Consider the following 19,973-nt stretch of genomic DNA (forward strand, 5'->3'; position numbering starts at 1 on the left):
TTGTCCTTTTGCAGTTTTAAGTCGGTTTAGCAGGAGATGAAACCCATGAGATATTGACAAGCAAAGTTTAAAAGTAGCAAAGGCATAACAGGGATTTTGTCCTGCCTAGAGATTTGTTTTGCTCCATTAGGTTTCTGTAGAAGAGATGATAAGCTAAATAAGTTAAAGATGGAAATGCCATGATGACAAAACTCATGACATGACGCAATAGCACATTGACATGATGGCGCAATTTCACCAGATGACACAGTTCCCTGACTACGTCTTGAAAAGGCTCGCCTCTATCAAATCCAAATCACTGAGCTAGCTCCATTTTAAGCTATGACTATAATGCCATGTTTGTCAAAAATAACGGTAAAACTTGCTTTAAATAACTCTCGCTGAGCCTTTTTATGAACAATGAATTATTAAACGTGGAATTAGATGGCGTGAGATTAGCCACAGTTGAAAGTCTTATGTAAAACTTAACTCAATCGGAAATACTTCTTTATCACTTTGAAAGTTGATCCAGCTCGGCAATATTGTCTCATCTCTCGAAGGTTCCGCAGTTTGGTGAGTTTGTTTTGGCTAAAGTGGAAGTGCTAATTATGACTGCAGTAAAACTTATCCGTTTAAGAGAAGAGAGCCGCAGGATACTATACAGCAGTCTGTGGAGTACCATCCTCAAACAACATTGAGTGTTACTCTCGCTAAGAGCGGCCCTCTCAACTTCCCGTCCGAAAGAAGTTTACCATAATTTTTTTCCTATGAAAAGAGTTTAGGTCACATGTTTAAAAACTTTTTTTTCCGATTGCCTATTTTTACCTCGCCACAAGCAAAAATTGACTTTTAGCTAGACCACCCCTGTAGACAACGTTCGAAAGCGTAAATTTCACAGCTTTTGTCCGGCGCACTCCAACCGTAATAGTGTAGCTCACTGAATTCTCTCTCGCTTCAAGTTACAAGCTATATTCAGTCAGTTCACAGACAAAATATGGAAACTTCACTTGAAATCTTATTCATACCTTCGACTTTATTTGCATACCAGAAACGAACCAATTTAAAAAAAAGAAATCGTAAAATGCAGGCGTAAATCGGGCTAAAAAACATATCGCAGAATAGTTTATACACCAGTGAGGTCACCGATTGCCTCAAACCTGCGGGTATCTCTCTAGCTTTCATCCACTATCGTCTTGAAAACAATGCCAATCAATGTAGTTATTTAATCGCGCACGTGTCAAAGCTCATTTGCATAATTCTGAGAAATGATCAAGATTTGTCTAGGCTTTCATAACAATTGGAAGGAAAATGAATTGCGAGTTGTCCTAAAACGTTGCATAAATATGATCAGTCGCAACACTTGCGCGAGCTACAAAGTAAACAAAGGCGATCAGAAGGCACTTCCTCGATACTTTTCCTTGAGTCAAGTCAAGAGCCACGAACAGAGTGGAGAAGATCAAAATTAAAGAATCCAATTTGGCATTCTGGTCATTGAAAACATACTTTGTAGCTTAAAAGGACACACAAACAAGTTAGAATACATGTACCTTAACAGTGTTATTTACAAAACAACCGTTCTGCACGAATGCTTACAGTTTCTAAGAACGTTTAGCACACGGAATGCGATCAACTGGCCCTCCTTTCTGAACATTTATTGCCGTCATTAGAGATTTGATGTTGTTACAGCCCACAACGTTCTTGAGGGACAAGTTCAATCTTTCCTTGCGACCAAACCCGGTCTGGTATATTAAATGACGTCATTTTTCTTACCAGTCTATTTATTTCATGACTTGTTTCGCAGGTATGTAAATTGTAACTAAAGAGTAGTTAGTGTAACGAATTAGAACCGGTAAAGGAATTGGGGATGGTGTTTGAGTCTACACTGGTCTACCCTCCTCCCCCCCTGTTCAATATTTTTTAGGGGGGGAGTGAAGGCTCTAGCATACCACGATCCAGCCCGCTTGCCTTAGTTAAGTCTATTACTCACGTGCATGTTTGTTTAGCGGAAAGGAGAGGTTAATTTTTTCAGTTATTTATATGTTGTGAGATATTTATCGCCAAAACAATGTGTACCTGTTTCATGGAAAGCAAAGATTGTAGTGGCTGCGGGTGTGTAAGAGTTTCAGCCCCGATATCTCTCCTGGAATGCTAGGACGACGTATCAAGTCGTTCGAAGTACTAGCATCTATCCAGCGAAATCCTCGAGTACGAGTAAATTTTGCTTCGTTGCTGTCATTTTGGCTTCGAAATGGAAGTATAAAACGGAAATCTGTGTATTCTAAACATCGGAAAGCTTCAGGAAAACACTAGAAACGGGGTAAAAGTACTTTTCAGCACCCAGAGCGCAAAGGAAAGTGTGAGGCAGTGAAAGGAGGCCGAGTTTTCTACGCCAGACTGGCTAGAAATGTTTTCGAAGTTTTCGAAACGATAGGTCCAGTCGAATCACATGAGTAATATGGCTAAAACACATTTTTAATGAACCTCTATATAAGGTTCACATGCTATTGCCATAAACACAGTACGTGTAGCGAATGTATGCTTATGTTCTCAAAGGACATCTTGAGAGGATTCCACTGAGTAGATATTTATTTATCGTGGAATTATTTATCTTCTTTAATAATAATTGTCATTTTGTGGCCTCTTCTTTAGATTCGTTCAAAGTATAATTTGATATTAAGATTTTAATGATGTGCAGAATGTGATAGTAGAGGCAGAAGCACACACTAAGTTCACCAAGTAACATCTGTATTGGTAGGACAAGTATTGATAGATGATTATTTGCGCTTAGTACACTGTGAATTTCAAATTATTCTTTAAGTAAATAGCTTTTTGTGTAGCTGTTCCACTTTAGCGCCAAAACGCAGTCACAAAGAATCTGGGGACGAATTAGCTTTTTTATACTTAAATCGGCGCAACGAATTTAAATACTTGTCTGACATCAACCGAACACATCCGCTAAAAGAACATGTAACGAGTTCTGTAAAGATGTATGGATTACCCAACAGAATTGTAAGTGACATTTCGCTGCGAATATTTCAGCCCTTCAAGTGTAATTTCATATTTAAAACGCAATTCCTTCAATTGCTTTGCAGTTTGACTGTTGCCGATGTTACTGTAAGTCATGGAGGTGTTACGACTGATCATGTTTATGCAACATTTTAGGAGAACTCGCAATTCACTTTCCATTGTTGAAGAATCATAGCATGAAAACTGAAAATTCTTAATCTTGGGATCCTAAAGGAACTTATGAGATCGAAGACAAATCCGAATATGTGGAAGCATTGTAGCAGTTTTAAACGAACGATGTAGTTAATTCAATATTACCACAAGTGAAAACATTGAAGTGCCGCAGTCAGGATGAAACATATTTGAGATTTAAAAACGATCTCTGGCTAAAATGATTAAAAAGCTACGAGCTTTCGACTGCCCGAACTGCAGTCTGCGACGGGTAAATTGAATAATAGGAAAGTGACGAGAAAATTTGAATAAAGAAACGAACTGCGAAATAATGAGAATGTAAATGATTATGAATATTTGTCAAAAAGAATGTTGTGTTGTCCAGTTAACGGGCAAGATAACGCAGATAACAATTCTTGCCCATTATCTGGGCAATGCAACATTCTTTTTAACAAATATTCATTATCATTTACATTCTCATTATTTCGCAGTTCATGTCTTTTTCAATTTTCTCTTCGCTTTCTTATCACTCTTTTTACCCGTCGAAGACTGCAGCTCGGACAGTCGAAAGCTCGTAGTTTTTTTTAATCATTCTAGCCAGAGATAGTTTTTAAATTTCAATTACCACAAGTGTAGTTTATTCATTTAGACTGGAACAACTTGAATCTAAGACGTAAGAAAGCACTGAAGTGGAAACTTTCCATACAGATTATACATAAACCTCAATACTGCCAATATTCAAGGATACAACTCGTTAATCGAAATCAGATAAAGGCGTACTCTTTGCATTTTCTTCTCAGTTTATAAGACATTGTATTTTAATTTATCCTTAGCATCTTCCAAAATATACCAAAAGGTGTGGCGGACATTATGTTGGAAGAAATCGAAAGTGATGACGCAGGAATATTAGCAGCTGAAGGCTTTTGAAAAGTCCCGCATTAAATGTACTTCCCTTAGTCTTAAAACTCATAAAATGGTCTTCAGTGTAACCCTTTGCCTCTACTTTAGGTTAGACTTTGAGAGATATTTCTTTTATTGTACGAAAAGGTTGGAAAATGTTTTTGCTTTCCACGATGAGCGATTGTCTCGGTATTTGGTTAAGGTATTTGCTTTCTCTTTTCTGTTGTGACTGTTTGAAAAGGGACTAACAAGGAACATTGATCAGAAAGCGACAACATATAGTGATCTTTCTTTTTCTGTCAAGAAAGATGCCGTTCGTGCACACAGCGAACAGTTATCAAAGACATTCATCTATATGGTGGTGAGTCTTGTTATTTACCCACCTTGAATTTCAAGTTTCTTGACTGCACACGATGAGGCTGATTAGCGCCGGTAATGATTTATTCATTGGAAATGTGCAATAATTTCAAAAGAAATCTAGAATCTTGTTCGCAGAGTTATTTGTTTCCTTCGTTCTTTATTATTTGTTTCCTTCGTTCCTTTCTTTACTTGTAAGTAAGCAGCAGCCCCCAACTCTAAAGCTTTGCTACTTTTGCTGCCCAAAATATTACACAAATCTTCTCGACTTTATTTTGTAAGAGGAAACCGGATGTTACAATGTATAGCTTTTAGATTATGGTATATTGGCTGATATACCATAATGGCTAAGCCAATAAAAAGTCTTGAATTGCATTATCCAATGATCCAGTTTTTAATAGATAATTATATATTTTATATTATTTGTTTTCTATACTTTTTTTTCTTGTTTTTTTCTTTTACCTGAATAGTGTGAATAAAAATGTTGTTGTTGTTGTTGTTGTTGTCGTTGTTGTTGTTGTTGTTGTTGGAAGGCGACTGAGGTTGCGCTCAGACCGAGTCCTTCTATTGTTCTTCAGAAAGAGGAAATATGTCGTCATGAGACTTACGAAGGTAAATTTCCCTTTCGAATTAGGAGAATTCAACCCATCGGTATTACACAACTCACGCCGGATACTCTAAAATAAAACCTTGAGAACAGGCACCCAGAAATTCAAAGAAAAAACTGTTTCAAAACCTTTCAATCTTAGCATAGGTTTAAAAATAAGCAATTTACAAATCAAAATTTTATTTGAAAAGTAAAAACCAAACGTTTTGGACCCTAGGTAATTATCGGGGTAAATAGGCACCGTCCGCTAAATTGCATATTTTATATCCTTAGGTAATTCGCGATGGAAAGTTAGAGTTCAAAGTAGGCTTCAAATAATTAATCAGTGTCATTAATGTATAGATTTTTCCAAGTTTAAAAGCAGAGCTCCAGTTCGTTTATTTTCTTGCCTTCATTTTATTAAAAATCCTTGGCGCTGCTTGTAGAAGAGGTTATCTAAGGAGATTTGGGGTCAGTTCCGGTGGGGGAGGGGGAAGAGGGAAATTGGCGGGGTCTGGAGCCTATGGACGATGTTCTTACAACTTGCAAAACGATCAACACGTATGTGATTCAGCGGTCTTCATAAGCAGCTGAAGAACTTCGCGATGTTCGTGATGTTTTGAACGGATTTTTTGGAGGATAGGGAAGGTATTCTTCTCCATATATGCAGTATCAGTTGAAATCATATTCTGTTGAATGGGAATGATAATTTCGGTTTGAGAAATTTAGCCAAAATTTAAAGAAACGACGGTAAACAACCTCGAGTATAGATATATTTTACTTTTGGATTAATAACAGCAATAACAATAACAATAACAGTTTATTGTGAAAATACGCTTAGCTACAATAAAGGCGAACCTTTACAGACAGAACGGGATCGGTATCTGCGAAAGCGCGCCAGCTAATTTACAGGTATTCCACAAAACACAAAAATTAAAGTTGAAAGTTGAATGTGGAACATGCTATAGTTATATTTATAATAATAAAATCCTAATAAATATATCTTGTATCGAAATAAATACTGAATTCAATAAATAAGCGTGAATATTATAAAAATTGCACTAAGTTGACTTGTCTAATGGATCTCTTAAGAGACTTAAAATTCGTTATATTTCTACGCCGGTTCGGAAGTGAATTCTAGAGTTTCGGACCAATATAACGGACTGAGTTCAAACCATGTGTAGTAGACTTTGGCTTGGGTAGCAAGAGAATATAGTGACCTCTTAAATTATAGTTAACGTTCTTCCTATGAACTATCAGGTCTTGTATACTTTTGGGCGCTAAAGAATTGTGAACGGCGTTAAAAATAGACAATATATTTTTAATTAATCGTTGTTGTTTTAAAGATGAGAGGCCTAATGCGTTAATAAGTTCTGGATAGCTCGTGTACTTATCCCTGAAAACAAAACTGATCGCGCGCTCGTTTATCCTTTCCAATTTATCTGCGGCACTTTTGCTACAGAAATTCCAGGTTTCACTGCAATAATTGAAGTGAGGAAGGATAAATACTAAACATAGGTCACGCTTTGTTTCGAAGGGAAGCATTTTCTTCATTCTTTTAAGAACAGCTACTTGCTATGAAACTTTCCTACATATTTTAGCAACATGATTGTCAGACTTCAATTTGTTATCTATCGTTATGCCTGACATCTCAGATTCTTTGGTCACTGGGATGCTGGAATTTTCACACTTGAAAGCAAGTGTGGCATCAGATTTTCCCATCACAATGGCTTGATAATTAGAATTGTACCTTTTCAGACCATTGTCATCATACTATTTATCAACAAGCTCCAGATCAGAGTTTATAGCACTCTCAAATTCTCTGTAGTCATTATTAGCAAAGAAAATTTGCGTGTCATCTGCGTAGCTAGAGAGTTTGCATCTTTTCACGATAAATAGGAGATCGTTAATGAAAATATTAAATATCAAAGGAAATATTATTCCAGCTCGAATATTCTCCAGCTATTTTTTACTCGTTGTTGAAGATCTGAGAAATAATTCTCAATAATATTTGCAGTTCTCTCGTCAGCACCGTATTCTTTGAACTTCTTCACAATGAGATCGTGTGGTAGAGAGTCAAAAGCCTTCGACAAGTCCATGGAAACAAGGCCAATTATTTTCCTATCATCCAGCTCCTTTCGCCATTCCTCCGTAAGTCTGAGCAGGGCAGTATCGCAACCATGATGTTTTCTATAAGCGAACACGAACTTGTGGAGAATATTTCTGAACCGGGGACTGACTCTTGAGTGGATGAGCGTTTCAAAGACTTTTGACAAAGATGGAAGAATGGTGATAGGTCTGTAATTATCTTTTGACAAGTTGCAATCTTTCTTATACACAGGAGTTATTTCGCCCCTTTTCCACTGTTTAGGGATTTTTCCAACGTCTAGAATATAGTTAAAGAGAGTGCAGTACGGCTCACATAACACTTGAGTAGAGTCTTTCTCTGCCCTCGCGGGAATAAGATCATGGTCAATGGCTTTGTTTGTTTTCATGTTACGCATGATTTCCTTCTCTTCCTTGGGGCAGGTATGATTTAAGGTGATCTGGCCGCTGGCGGAGTCGTTTGGAAAATGTGCGAAATCCTTCATACGTTCAGTTGTTTTATCAGTGCCAACAATGTTTGAGAAGAACTCGTTCAAAGTTTCTGCAACTTCACGTGGCTCCCGCATTATCTGATCGTTCTTCTTAAGAACAAAACGACTATTGTTCTTTTTTTTGCGTGAATTTATATATGGTCTAATTGTGTTCCAGAATTTTCTTTGATCTGCGTATTTCTCCTTGCAAAGTGTCTTGAAATGGTTCTGTATAGCTTTTCTTCTCATACTAACAACTCTGTTTCTTAAGGCACGATATTTTTTCCACTCAACAAGATTTCTGGATCTGTAATATGGTTTTTTTTGGTTTGTCTCGGTCCCGCATGATCTTCCGAATTTCGTCGGTTATAAATACTCCAGCCGGTGACGGGCGTTGCTTGACTGTTATCTCTGACATCGAATGCAGTACGCTAATACTTGCTTTGATCAAACATGAGATGTACTATTTTAATTAGCCGCTATTGTCTTAGCATTAATAGCATTATTGTGGGATAGGTTGTGGCCCACAAATATCGTGAAAACTCAGAAAGGAAAAGGAAACCCTCTGCTTTAGCAGAAGACGTCTATGAAGCCCTACTAGACCTTGTTAAATGCGTGCAGCTGCCGCGCGATACTGGAGAGCCGATGAAAGGAATTCTGTCAAAGAAGACTATGTTGATAATGCACTATATTACGAGGGACGTCGAATGTTAAAATCATCAGAGGTGAACTAACTAGTGGCTGGAGAATTTGAAAAGACGAAAGGATCTGGTGTGGGGATGCTGGCTTTCTCTCTGAGGAACAACCTTTTTGAGAGTAAGTCGAGCTAAAACCATGAGAAAGGAAATTTTTAATGTACTTAAAATGTAATCCATGCGATAGCGACGGCCGTTCTCTTTTGGAGCATTTGGTAGATGATGAGTTCGCTTGCTGGAACGACCGTTTGACTCATATGGCGCGAGATTGGACCTATGGGAGTCAGATAACAGTGTATGCAGCAGCAAACCTGTACAACATCGACATCCAAATGGTGTCCTCTCCAGGAGATGGTGGGTAGCATGTATTCAGTTCTTCAGCAAATGTTTTAGCAGCTACCGTGTATCTTTGACATTTCGCTAAGAACTATGGCGAACACTACATGAGCTTGGAACATGTTACGGATCACAACGACGTTAGTGAAGAAGACTACGAAGCAAATGACCAAGGAGAAGGAGAAGTTTCCGAGGATTACGCAGATAAAATGCATATAGAGTAGGATTTTTAAATGGATGATATTGTCCATTATCAGGATGACATTGACATAAAAAGTGGACCTAATAGTATCGTCGACGATGGTGGTGATACGGATATGACTGCAGATATAGCTAAAGGATTACACATGGTTGCCAAACGAACGAAACGGAGACTGAATTACAAAATGGAGTCAACAGAGGCACAGTCAACAATAGTGATAAGCTAATAGATGTTCAGTTCGTTTTAGACGTAGACATCGACTTATTTGCGACGAGAAGGGATGACGAATGTCACATTGCAAATCCTCTTCTTTGTCGTTGTAGTCTTAAGTGTGGGCCTGATGGTGACTAAGATTAGACGCAGCTGGGGCGGTAGGTGCCAAACATTCTGATTGTAAAACATAACTGCAAAACAACTAAAACCAGCGGTCAAACGTTGAGCATGTGCGAGTGGATCAATCTGGCCAGCCGCACAGAAATTCCCCGCGTAAAATTTTAAACGAAAACATCAAGAATCAACCACTGTTGCAAATAAGTAGAAGAAAATTTATAGAAATCTGTAAAAGAAATTAAAAGAAGGGAAAGGGAAAACTGAAGACTTTTCAGGCGCAAAGCTTATTCAAGCACTTTATCCTTCTGTTTTAAGCTTAACTAAATACGCCTCTGCGCTTCTAAAACACAATGACTAACCCGCTTGTATAGTTGTTTGTAACTTTTGGACTATGTCTGTGACGGAGTTGCAAAAAGCGGCAGAAGACGATTAAAACAACAACAACAAAAGAATATTAAACGACCCTCTTGGGTTCATTGTACCAGAAACGCAGCTGGCTCTCTTTCTCGATTATCAAAATAAACAAGTAATTCTTGATTCTTATTAGAGCAAATTCTTTTTGCTTTATATCGAATCCTTCATTGACTAAGCGAAAAGTAAAATATCTTAACTCGAAGCTATTACCGTCATTTCTTTTATTTTTAGCCAATTTTCTCACACTGAAATTATCATACACACTCAATAGAATATAATTTCAGCTGATACTGTCTAACTGAAGAAGAATACCTTCTCTTTCCTCCAAAAAGTCCTTTCAAAACATAACGAACATCGGCGAAGTTCTTCAGCTGCTAATAAATACCGCAGACTACCATGCGTTTTGATCGTTTTGCAAGTTGTGAGAACATCGTCCCCAGGCTCCAGATCCCGCCAATTTCCCCTTCTCCCTTCCCCACCCGAGCTGACCTTAAATTTCTTTACATAACCTCTTCGATAGGCAGCGCCAACCAAGGATTTTTAATTAAATGAAGGCTAGAAAATAAACTAAGTGGAGCTCTGCTTTTAGGCTTGGTAAATCTATATCTACATTAATGATACTGATTAATTATTTGAAGCCTAGTTTCCATTCTAGCTTCCCATCGGGAATTACTTAAGGATATAAAATATGTAATTTAGCGGACGGTGCTTATTTACCCCGATGATGACCTAGTGTAGAAAACGTTTGGTTTTTACTTTTCAAATAAATTTTTGCTTTGTAAATTGCTCATTTTTAAACTTTTGCTAAGATTGAAACGTTTTAAAATAGTTTTTTCTTTGAATTTCTGTGTTTGCTCTCAAGGTCATATTTCACAGTATCCGGATCGAATTGTGTAATGCCGATGGGATGAATTGTCTTAATTCAAAAGGGAAATTTCCATTGCTCATGACGCCACATTTCCTCTTTCTGAAGGACCATATAAGGACTCGGTCGGAGCGCAACCTCAGTCGCCTTCCTAACACTGAGAACAAGTCTCAGGGTGACTTTTGTGATGTAATTGCGCATTTTAGATGAATAAATCCTTACCCTAATCAGCCTCGTTGTGTGCCGTCAAGAGATTTGAATTTCAAGGTAGTTAAATAACAAGACTAACCTCCATATAGATGAATGTTTCTAATAACTGTTCACTGTGTCCACAAACGGCATCTTTCTTGACAGAATAAGAAACGGTCAGGCTACATGTTGTTGCTTTCTGATCGATGTCCTTTGTTAGTCCCTTTTTAAACAGTCACAGCAGAAAAGAGAAAGCAAATACCTCAACCAAATACTGAGACAATCGCTCATCGCGGAAAGCAAAAACATTTTCCAACCTTTTCGCACATTAAAAGAAATATTTCTAGGAGTCTAACTTAAAGTAGAGGCAAGGGGTTGCAGTGGAGACTATTTGATGAGTTTTAAGACTAAGGAAAGTACATTTCATGCGAGACTTTTCAAAAGCATTTAGCTGCCAATATTCCTGCGTCATCACTTCGTTTTAGTATATTTTTGAAGACGCTAAGGAGAAACTGAAATACAATGTCCTATATATTAAGAAGAAAATGGAAAGAAACACCCTAATCTACTGTCGATTAACGAGTTGTGTCCCTGAATAAAGGCAACGTTGAAGTTTATGAAAATTCTGTTTGGAAACAGTTTCCGCTTCAGTTCTTTCTTACGTCCTAGATTGTTCCAGTCTTAATGAGTAAGCAACAACACTTGTAACAATATTAAATTAACTTCATAGTTCGTTTACAATTGCTGCAATACACCGAATGCAAATATGGCGTCCAGTTTGAATTGCCATTGCTCTGGACTGACTAGCCTCCTCTTCCTATGGAAACACAAAATGATTATTACATATGTGAGATGCTAGTCAGTCCAGAACAATGACAATTCAAATTGGACGCCATATTTGCATTCGGTGTATGCTTCCCCAAATTAGGATTTGTCTTCTCGTAAATTACCTTAGGATCCCAAGTTTAAGAATTTTTAGTTTTCATGCTCTGATTCTTCAACAGCTTGTCGCAGGTTTTATCTTTTTTTTTTAAATCTGCATTAGTAAATGGTAAGACAAATAATTTTGTCACGTCCGTCTCGTCTCCATTTCTAAATGTAAATGTGGGGGTTTTCTGTGAAACGTGATCGGCTGTTTTTCATTGCCGTGACTCGTGATTGTAAAAAGTTAAAAGCCGTGATTTGTGAACGATATGCCAGTCGTGATACGTGAAACAAAGAGACTATTCTCCGTTATCCGTGATTACTGTAAAGAAAACGCACTTTTTTCGTAAAAACTTATTTGCCGAAAATATCAAATCCTTTGACCAAGCCTGTTTGGTCAAGATGGCCGGATTGGTCAGCGTTCTATTGTTTTGAGATCTGTCAATCTTATGCCAAAAGCACATCGGTATGAAGGTTTGTAGCCAATGCTGCTGGACCTGCATCTCAAGCAAAAAAAGAAAACCTGATTAAAATCAAATGAATAAAGGCTGATTGTTTCAAAAAAAACTGTTTGGGGCTGTGTCAACTTTTTGGGGGAAACGTCAGCTTTTTTATTATTGTATTTTGTATTATTTTGTATTTTGGGACTGCTTTAACTGTTTGGGGAAACGTCAGCTTTTTGTATTCGTTACGGTGGCCAATTTACCATTTCAACTTTGTTGATCTATCCAAATGATTAAAATCAGCAAGCGAGCTCGCAATACGCAATTAATTTTGGTCAGAAGATCCTCTGGTACAACAGTCGTCGCTTTAACATCTCAGTGTGGATGCACAAGCACAAAAGTCAATTTCCGGTAGTCTCTCATATACCGGGTTCTGAAATAACTAATAATTAACGGATAGATGTAGCAGAAGGGTAATGTGCGTGGGTACAGAGGATCAGTGAACAGTGGGCACAGAGGACTAGAGCAACAGTCGGCACAGCGGACGAGTGGTACAATAGGTGCAGAGGATCAGTGAAACAATGGGTACAGAAGACCAGTGGAACAGTGGGTACAGAGGACCAGTGGAACAGTGGGTACAGAGGAACAGTAGAAAAGTGGGCATGGAGGACCAGAGGAACAGTTGGTAGAGAGGACCAGTGGAACAGTGGGAACAGAGGACCAGAGGAACAGTGGGAACAGAGGACCAGTGGAACAGTGGGTGGAAAGGACCAGAGGAACAGTGGGCACAGAGGACCAATGGGTACACAGGACCAGAGGAGCGGTGAGACCAGAGGAACAGTGGGTACAGAGGACCAGTGGGCTCAGAGGACCAGAGGCGAGGTAAAAAAAAGAGAATTAAAAAAAACCAACTATTTTTAAACCTCTGTCCTAAACCTTTTTCACAGGAAAAAATTAAGGAAAATGTTGTTTGGACTGCAAGTTCCTTAATTTTTATGCTCAGGAGAAGACATCTTTGAGGCATAGTTAAAACTAGTGAGATTACTGTGTTTCGTTCATTAAAGGTTCACAACCTGTTAACCGTTTTTTCCCTCTCTTTTTCAGCTAAGCTTATTTTGGGTGTTGCGCTTTCCTAGCAATCTGAGTGTTTTACTCGGTGAAGGTAATGTTTAAATCCATTCTTCTTTTGATAAACGGAACATTTGACGACTTATCTTCCTGGTGGAGTTCAAGGTTAGAAGCTTTGCGCAGCAAAACTCCTCACAAGTACTTATCGGTGAACAAGAAGTATAGAAAAAAAATTGAGTTTTCTCTTGTCATTATGGATCATTTCTCACTTTCTCTTTGTTTGTAAGCAAAACGGTTATCAATATCGTTGGGAAACATAAAACAGAAAGGACATCAATTAATTTATTTCTATTTCCCGAACATTGATATCTTCAGTGTAGCTGTTGAGTTTTGGAAGTAAAACATTTGTTATAACGGTTACATGAATAGTCGGCACTCGACAGAATTAAAATAAGTTATTTCGGAGAAAGAAAGAGGTCATTCATTACGTCCTTTTTGCTTCCAACAGAAGCAGAAAATATTACTTTCACTGTGTTCTAAAATGAAATATTTTAACTGATACTTTGACTAATGATGCCAGATAATATTGTAACCCGCCACAAAACTAAAATTTTGCCGCGATATAATATGCGAAGCAGAAAATCATCCGTTCCTGTCACCAGAAATAGTACGCCGGCCCAAACCAAATAGAGAGATACAGGCTTCTTTATCCGAATCGAAGAAGAAAATTGTACATTGCTATTTGAGTTACCATTCCATTCAAGTTTCTTGCCGCCCACGGCACATGCACCCAGTTCCAGTGAAGACATCCAGTCTATCCACTCCAGCGACCCGCCCAGATATTCCACTGCATTTTCCGGTCAGAGTCAAGCCAATCTCACGAATACAGAAACCATAAATATCAGCATTGATCCGAGTGAAGACCCATTCATTGTCCAGCCAAGCTCATCGGAACAAGAGAGTCCTTTGTTCCGCGTCAAGAGAGCGACTAAAGTTCATTTAAAGTTAGTATTCCAGTACATTTCAGTCAGATACAGCCGGGTCCCAGCACCGATTTGGAAAGTTAAGAAACGAGTAATCTTGAGTCGAAGGGTCACAGTAAATGCAGGGAAAATGGAGTAAGTAAATTAAATGAGATCTTTTCAGTTAATCGACTCACCAGCAGATTTTGGCAACCTGGTGAGAAATAGAATAAATTACACAAAAGCAAAACAAACGGATTTCGCTTCGAGTCAAGTTTCAGCGAAGAAACCGAAGAGGAAAGAAACGAAGGATACATAGCAGATAGCGAAGAAAAACAAGAAGAGCAACTAGAGTTTTGCGAAGACGTAAATAGCGAGACTGAACAACGACACAACGCAACTAAGGAAGCAGAATTACTGAGACAAATTAATGTAGGACGAAATAAAAGAGCTAGGAGCCCAATTTAACCTACAATCTCAAACCCAAAAGATAACAGCCAGCGCGTTGGCACAGGCACCTATTCCAGAGGCTTCAAGCACATACACATCACCTCATTCCATGGCTATAATACCGAAGAAATAAACCGATGGTTAGACAAGATAGAAAATTACCTGAAGCTTTGCCGTTTTGACTTAATTGGTCATGAAGTTTGCTCGCCCAGCCAAAGATTACTATTATTCACCATCTCCTGCAGAGAAGAGTATTTTTGCAGACCTGCGCGATTCCTTGAGGGATAATTTTTGCAAATGACAACCAGAGTTGGATATTTTGGCGAGCCGTTTCCATCCGTCAGCAAGGCGCCATGGAATCTTTGAACAACTACTTAGCTGATTTAAAGCGTTGGTTTCCTGTTTCCTTTTTTTCTTCTTTCTTTTCACTCCTACCAGGTTCGCTAACCCAGTTGATAAAATAATCATTCGAGATCTATTATTATAAGGAAAGATTCGACACAATTCTCTGATTATTCATGAAAAATAAGTGGGCGACGCCATGCAGAAAGCTTTTTATTTGTTTGCATGTTTGTCGCTTCTTCTCAAACACTCGAATTACCCCAAATTGCTTTGCGGAGACAATTGGTTTTAAGTCGTTTCGGACCGCAACTCCTGGATTGCGCGATTATCTGTTATTATTAGCTGTATCTGTCCTTTAGTCCTAGTGTTGGCACTGGTGAGTTGGATGCGGTCACTGCCATTGAAAATTGTATTCGTGACATCAGACAGTGGATGTGTGTGAGGAAATTAATACTAAATGATGAAAAGACTGAGTTTATGCTTGTTGGGACACGGAATCAGCTCACAAAGGTGTCTATCGATGGCGTTAGGGTCGGAGATTATAATATTAGTCCTTCTTCATCAGTCTGTAATCTGGGCACATGGTTTGACCCGCATTTGGATATGGATGTACATATTACCAAAACATGCAGCAGTGCATTTTATTATTTTTATAATATCAGACATATTAGGAAGTACTTATCCAGAAGTAGCACCGAAACACTAGTTCATGCGTTTATAACAAGTAGACTTGATTATTGTAACAGCCTTCTGTATGGGTTACCGAAATATCAGTTGTCTAAATTGCAGCGTGTTATGAATGCTAGTGCTCGTTTGGTTTATTGTGCTCCGAAGTCGTGCCACATCACGCCTCTACTTCGCGAATTACATTGGCTGCCTGTTTGTTATCGTATCGAATAAAAAATAATTCTTCTTACATTTAAGGTATTGCATGGTATAACGCCCGACTTCTTGCGCCATTTAATATCTGTCTTGCCGCCGTCTAGGTATAATATAAGGCGCAACGATGACTCCGCAGCTTTATTAACTTTCCCGAAAATAATATCCAAGAAGACCCTGGCAGATAGATCGTTTAATTGTGCCACCCCTAGACTTTGAAATTTGCTTCCTACCACAATAAGATCTATTTCCAGTTTAGATATTTTTTTAAAATTAGACTTAAAACTTTTTTATTTAATAGGGCGTTCAATTAGTTACTATAGTTGTTATGATTAAATTGCATCAATGATGAGTTATTTTATTCATTTATTTGTTATGGAATTTTAGAATTGTAATTTTGAACTTCTATTTTATTTTTGATTTAATATTTATTGTAAGGCGCAGTTGTATATTTTTATAGAAACTGCGTGGTATAAATTTAAATTTAATAATAAATAATAATAATTATAACCCGTTGGTTCTTTTCCACACGAGGTGTGCTTTGGACATCTGTTTATTAGGCGAGGCAGGTCGTACTCCATTCGTTCGTGAGTGAAAAGAGTTTCTGGTCTAGCACAATAAATATATTGCTTATTGTGGATCGAATATTCATGAATTGTCATCTCTAAGAACAAGATCGCGCAGTGCACTTTGAAAGGCAAAACCGCACGTAAATACAATTCTTATTTGGGTCAAAGCTCTGAATAAAATGTATTATTTTTTCGGGATCACGCAGTTGTACCATGATAAACGTCCTTGTAAATCGCGAACTTCTAGCGGTATGCCTCAGTCCATTGCGATCCTTTTCCAAACACAGTTAGCCTAGCATCGTGTATCATGAAGAGCATCATTAACTTTGACTTAAAAGCATTAGTGACTCAAACCAACCCGAAGTCTTCCTATAAGCTTTCTAGTTACCCACTTTTCATAATCATTAGCAGACTTATCTGTCAAATCTGTGAGGTAGGAGATGTTTGATTTGGGAGCAGTTTATAGCCTTATTATGATGAGCGAATCAGCCAAAAAAGGTCCAAATGTGCCTAGTAGGTCGAAAGTCCGATGGGAGAATTAATCCTCGGGTCTAAATTTAGCAATAATCTGTTTTGTTATTTGACTTGTTTTGATTTGTTTTAGTTTAATTATTGATCTATTTTTTTTTTTTTTAAATAGGAATACAGTGAATATATTTCCTTTCACCATATAGAGAGTTCGTAGTTTTGATACAGACAAATAAAGTGAGGAATTTAATGCCCGTGCTATCGATCTTATTCAAAAAATATCTGCCATTGCCTCAGGGTTGGGCTAATAGGTTGACCGCGTTCAAGGATTTTTTGTCACACGCTTTATCATAGGAAGACCAATATTTTGCATCAATAATCCTTTAAGTAGTTGTTCATGTTTATGTACGTATCTAAATTGTTTCGATTGGTTGAAGCCCACGCTACTTTCATTCAAATATTTTGGAAGCAAAAACGCACTTATCCCAGTTAAAAGCTCCATAAAAGAGTTGTTTCTTCAATGCATGGATGGAATATATAGAGTGGATAATAACTGTAATGCAAAATTTGATATTTTTAAGGCGATTATGGAGATAACGGATGAAATTAACATGTCCTCGGAAAGTAACCTGATAAGTTTAATGCATCAAATAGTTAAACTTCAGAGATTAGGAAGTCAAATGTAAAGTCGCGTTAGGGAAGTGACACGTGTGTGTACCCTTTGTCTTTCGCTCAGAACGTATAACTGATATTTATGTTTTGCGCATTTTATAAATTTATAGGTATCATTCTGCTTTTATATATTAGATGATAATCTGTTTTTTTAACCTGGCTGATGATGTAAATCGGCCACCTTAAAGATTTTCTAAAGCTTACGTTTCTAGTATTAGCCCTACGTATCTGCTCTCTGACGAAGGGCCAACGATCAAATTGTCAGCTATAGGAACTCTTTACAGTGGCCAATTTACATCAGCAACTCAGTTAAGTCCGTAATAAAAGCCGTCCCTTTTTTTTGTATAGAGGTTCTGTCTATCGTTCTTTACACATCCAGATGTTCATAGCCATTGCTGTCATACCGCTGAGCTGGATCATCAGTGAAGAGTCGCGTGCTACTTCGGTCCTTCTCATCCGAAAGCGCTTACGTTTCACTGCATAGGTAAAATAGGAAAAACAGGAAAAATTATTTTAAAAATTATTAGTTGACCGGTAGCACCACACGCGTTGCAGAGAAGGTCACCAAAACGGCGTTAACCCTTTACCTGCAAGCCACGCGTACATGTTAGTAATTACGACTCTTGACTGTTGTTATCTGTTTCTTGTAGAACTTAAGAGACACCATTATATAAGTGTGTACATTGCAAGGCTGTTTGATGTGACACCTATTGCAGCCTAAAACACCCACAATGATTCCCAATTTCCACTGCAGTGAACCGTTTATATAACAACAAATCCCAAAAATGCAGCATTGTGCTCCAAGAGCAACACTGAAAAAGTGTCGATCTTTACGATCAAAACTTGCTCAAGAAATCAAAAGCTTGCATTCAAAAGACACCTCAGGGCCAGATCTTGCTGTTTGGCTGGAGAATGCCTTCTCACTTTATCCGCAAGCCCTTGTTCTTCCTTTTGACGAAAGGTAGTGTCGCAAACACAACCATTGCCTCGTTTATGACCGAAAAGAATTCTGGGAGATTCTACAACAACTCGAGAAGGCAACACCTCACATTTTCATTTTAACAAATTATTATTAGTGTCGAGCCACCCAGTCCTACCAGCAAAAAATCACATCGATACGGACTTTTGCCACTCAGTACTGGCCCAAAAAGACTTGGTAGATCCTGGTAGCCATCCACAGATGGGCCAGAGACACGACTTCACTTATGAACTCGCCAAGCTTGCCAGAAAGCATTTTGGCGGTCCAGTGTACATGAAACCACCTCTCACCTCAGTTTTCTGTTAGAGGCTTGTCTCTACCCACATTCCAGCTTAATGATACTGTCCTGAGGGCTTCTGTAGAGGGAAAATGGCTTGAAAAACACTTATAAACGCGAGAAAACGAATCGATTTGAACGCATCCAAACACAAGCGGATGATCTAGGTCACGTGATCCCAAAGTCTGAACCCAGGGTGTCTCAAAACCGCAAATATTGTAAGGGATACTTCATATGGCGACAAAAAAAGCGAGCTTAAGTTTTGTATGGCCAAATTATAAGGTTATTTGCCTGCTGGTAAAGGGTTAAATTCGTCTTCCCGAAATTAAACAGGAGACTGGGGTGGAACTTAACTCGTGAAGCACCCTTGGGCTGTTTTTGGAGGCGCGAGCCAAAGTGACAAAGAAAAACATGCGGAAATTCTTGTGCTGCGTGCCTCGTTGCACAAATAATTGGCGTAATTCCCCAGATTTGAAGTTCCATTCACTTCCTCAAGATCCTAAAGTGCTCTCTAAGTATGTCTAGTTGATACGAAACCTTAATCTAAAAACACACTCGTCGAGTACAAATATATGCGGCAAACATTTTCCGCCAGGCGAAAGGATGAGTAGTACAAAACTCCCATCAATTTTTCCATGGTCTAAAGCTAAAGTAAAACGTCGTTAACTAGTTAAGCACGACTTACCGTCAAAAAGAAAAAGACGAAAACCCTCTCCGACCAAAAGTGTTTGTGTTGATTTCCACAATGTCGAGGAGTCCAGCGAAAACCTTCCAAAGGAGATTGAACAGCAAAGAAATCCGAAAGATGAGATTGTTCCAGAAGATATTATTGAAATTGATGGAATAGAAGACAAAACGATTTTGTCGAAATTTACTTGATTTCGGCTTTCTACATTGCCCAATCATATTGATATATTCTGCTAATGATCTGTGGAAAATTTCCATTCAAGAGGTTTTAAAGATAACTGAACAAACAGTGTTGACATCAAGCTAAAATACCTTATCACAAGTTCTTCTTTTTTGCCACCAACTTTCGCTCAGCACGGCAACTTAACCATCGCTTTAGAACGTTAATGGTACATTGCTCAACAGGTGTATTTAGTTTTGCGCCTGGAATATCATCTTCGTTCAGTAACAGGCTCGTAATATTATCTTTTTCTACCGATAACTCTGTCATGATTAAAATTCGTGGGCTGTTCCCGCGTCTCCAAAAACAGCCCCAGGGTGCTTCGCGTGTTAAGTTCCGCCTCAGTCTCCCGTTGAATTCCGGAAAGGGCAATTGACCGTGAACGACAAAGAAGCTACGGGAATAAGGAAAGGATACTTCATACGGT

The sequence above is a fragment of the Stylophora pistillata genome, chromosome 5 (genome assembly GCF_964205215.1).
Source record: "Stylophora pistillata chromosome 5, jaStyPist1.2, whole genome shotgun sequence".
Lineage (NCBI taxonomy): Eukaryota > Metazoa > Cnidaria > Anthozoa > Scleractinia > Pocilloporidae > Stylophora > Stylophora pistillata.